Here is a 4,074-nt window from a genome sequence, read left to right as displayed (position 1 = left end):
CCAAACTCATCTCCGCATACCTTGACACCGTCCTGTCTCTCTTAGTCCAAGAACTCCCCACCTACGTTCGGGACACCACCCATGCCCTCCACCTGCTCCATGATTTTCGCTTCCCCGGTCCCCAACGCCTCATCTTCACCATGGACATCCAGTCCCTGTACACCTCCATCCCCCATCACGAAGGACTCAAAGCACTCCGCTTCTTCCTTTCCCGCCGTACCACCCAGTACCCTTCCACCGACACCCTCCTTCGAAAATTCCTGAAGAAGGGCCTGTGCCCGAAACGTCGAATCTCCTGTTCCCTGGATGCTGCCCGACCTGCTGTGCTGTTCCAGCAATAAAGTTTCAACTTCCACTTTCTCCCCCAAAGCACACCTTGAGATGCTCGATGCTTAATGTACAGATTGCAACATTAACCAATTAGCAAATGGGACCCTAGGTGACTTCTGTGCTACCAGTCTGATGGCCAACCATTCCATTTCTGTCTCTCTGCTCCTATCCTGTGCTGAGCATGCTATCTACATAATTCTCAACCTCACCGATGTAAGCATTGATTCCAGTTTCTGCTCAAGCTCCAAAACCTAGAGTTAATTTTTCTGCAGCTGGTGACACTTCTTCCCATTTGCTTATCTAGGTCACCAGTAATGTCCACCAGTACCCATATATGACAGGAATTGTTTTGCACATGTCTGTATTGCCATATCATCCTTTAACTTTGCTCTACTAATGTTTATTTTGCTATGGTTTACTGATATTACTTTATTTTACTCCGAAAGCTAGTGCTTCCAGATAACCCTGTTGGACTATAACCTGGTGTTGTGTGATTTTTAACTTTGTCCACCCCAGTTCAACACCAGCACCTCCACATCATTTATTTTACGTGGCCATAATTTAATAAAGCATATCACTATTGATAAACTTTACTAATATTTAGAAATATGACTAACATTTAAAATGTTTTGCTAGTTACAAAGAACATTATTTAAAGTATGTTTTTCCAACATGAACCTAACTTGCTGCTCACTCTATCAACCTCTCACTCAGGCATAGTCTTGTGATACACTGACTTTAGAAAAGAATCATAGAATAGCTGCAAAAATAATTCCTAGTGTAAAGAACTGCAGTTACTTAGATATTTTTGAAGAGTCGAGTCTATTTACTTTACAATAACATCACATTTATACTGTGCCTTTATGCTTTTAAACAGCCAAGGCACTTAGAGTCATAGAATCGTAGAGATGTACATCATGGAAACAGACCCTTCGGTCCAACTCGTCCATGCTGACCAGATATCCCAACCCAATCTAGTCTCACCTGCCTGCACCCGGCCCATATCCCTCCAAAGTCTTCCTATTCATATATCCATCCAAATGCCTTTTACATGTTGCAGTTGTACTAACCTCTACCACTTCCTCTGGCAGATCATTCCATACACGCACCACCTCTGCGTACAAAAAGTTGCCCCTTAGGTCTCTTTTATATCTTTGCCCTCTCGCCCTAAACCTATGCCCCCTAGTTCTGGATGCCCCACCCCAGGGAAGAGACTTTGTCTATTTATGCAATCCATGCCCCACATGATTTTATAAATTTCTATAAGGTCACCTCTCAGCCTCCGAAGCTCCAATGAAAACAGCCCAGCCTATTCAACCTCTCCCTATAGCTCAAATTCTCCAACCCTGGCAATACCCTCGTAAATCTTTTCTGAACCCTTTCAAGTTTCACAACATCCATCCAATAGGAAGGAGACCTGATTTGCATGCAATATTCCAAAAGTGGTCTAACCAATGTCCTGTACAGCTGCAAAATGACCTCCCAACTCCTGTACTCAATGCTCTAACGAATAAAGGAAAGCATACCAAACGCCGCCTTAACTATCCTATCTATCTGTGACTCTAATTTCAAGGAGGTATGAACCTGCACTCCAAGATCTCTTTGTTCAGCAACACTCCCCAGGACCTTACCATTAAATGTATAAGTCCTGCTAAGATTTGCTTTCCAAAATGCAGCACCTCGTATTTATCTAAATTAAACTCCATCTGCCAGTTCTTTGCCCATTGGCCCATCTGATCAAGATCCCATTGTAATCTGAGGTAACCTTCTTCACTGTCCACTACACCTCCAATTTTGGTGTCATCTACAAACTTACTAACTATAGCTCTTATGCTCATATCCAAATCATTTATATAAATGACGAAAAGTAGTGGACCCAGCATCGATCCTTGTGGCACTCCACTGGTCACTGGCCTCCAGTCTGAAAAACAACCCTCCATCACCACCCTCTGTCTTCTACCAGTTCTGTATCTAAATGGCTAGTTCTCCCTGTATTCCATGAGATCTAACCTTGCTAACCAGTCTCCCATGGGGAAACTTGTCGAATGCCTTACTGAAGTCCATATCGATCACGTCTACCACTCAGCCTTTATCAGTCCTCTTGAAGCATCATAATTTTCAAGGGTCAAATTGCAGAAAGAGATGATAAATTTGCTCAAAGATTTAGTTTTTAATAATCCTTAAAGGATGCAGAAAGGTGGAGGGGTTCAGTGTAGAAATTCCAGATCTCAAAGCCAAGGCACCTGTGTGTGTTTAAAATTGGAATCTTAAAGGTTTTAGGCCTCAAGAAGGTTATAGTGACAAGAAAGGGGTGAAGCTATGGCAAAACATGGTATTGGTTTGGATCAGCATATGCTTATTGTTGTGTAAAATATGGTGCAGAAAGCATTGTAATGGTCAAGTCTGAACACAACAAAGATGTAGACAAAATTTTAACAGCAGATTACTGAAAACAAATTCTGATTGTGGCAACGTTCTGGAATATGTGCCTAACTGATCCACAAATTATGCTATTCTACATTTAGTACCAGTAAATAATTTCTGCAAGGAGTAATTAAAATTTTGTGTTTTTGGTGCAATTAAATCAGCATCACTTTACTTGTTAAAGATCTTCAAACAGCTTGGACTTTTGCTTTAAGAGTGATAATAAGCTGTCACAAGTAGCACTTTTCAAAAAAGCTGGGGAAATTATTGTAAATATGTTTAAAATACATTATATACTCATCAATTAGAATTGTGAAATATCCTAAATTAATTCTTAAAGATTCCTTTGTAGTTGCTGCATGCTGTGTCTTTAGAGTATAAGTAGATCTGCTAATTGTTCATTGGTTTGATTTCACTTACCGAAAATAAAGACCTTGTAAATCTCTTAACATGCCTCATGGGTTTCTGGGGTAATTTTTCTTATCATTTAATTCTGTACCAGGCAGATTTCAGTTAGTTGATGTTTTACTTGTACTGACAGTGAAATTGCAGTTGGAATGAAAACTCACGACTTGGGGCAGAGTTCACTGCAGTTCAGATATGTGTTTCTAATGTGCTATCAGCCAGGTATGGAACTGTCATAAAACAAAGATGACAGTCTGCCAGTCAGTGGTTCTTCCATCATTCTCAATAGCTGTGACACATGGATAAGCTATTAATGTCACTTAAAGTGAGTAGATACTTTCCACTCATGCTGCTTAAGATCTATCTACAACATCAATAGGCAGAAGCTGATGGTATAGTGATCATATTACTGGATTAATAATCCAGAAACCTGCCTAGTTTTTTGGGGGTGTACGTTCCACAGTGATAGCTGGTGGAATTATTATTATCAAATAATAAACCAGAAATATGAAAAAGCGGCTAGTCTCAGAAATGCTGACATGAAGCTATGAACAATTATTGTCTTTAAAAGAAAATCTGTTTCACTAATGTTCTTCAGGGAAAGAAATCTGTGTCCTTCCCAGGTCTGGCCAACATGTGGCTCCAGGCCACAACAATATAGAACATAGAACAATGCAGCACAGAACAGGCCCTTTGGCCCACGATGTTGTGCCGAACATTTGTCCTAGCTTAAGCACCTATCCAGGTACCTATCTAATTGCCGCTTAAAGGTCACCAATGATTCTGACTCTGCCACTCCCACAGGCAGCGTATTCCATGCCCCCACCACTCTCTGGGTAAAGAACCTACTCCTGACATCTCCCCTATACCTTCCACCCTTCACCTTAAATTTATGTCCCCTTGTAACACTCTGTT

The sequence above is a fragment of the Chiloscyllium plagiosum genome, chromosome 17 (assembly GCF_004010195.1).
Source record: "Chiloscyllium plagiosum isolate BGI_BamShark_2017 chromosome 17, ASM401019v2, whole genome shotgun sequence".
NCBI classification, from domain to species: domain Eukaryota; kingdom Metazoa; phylum Chordata; class Chondrichthyes; order Orectolobiformes; family Hemiscylliidae; genus Chiloscyllium; species Chiloscyllium plagiosum.
This window is presented reverse-complemented; position numbering follows the sequence as displayed.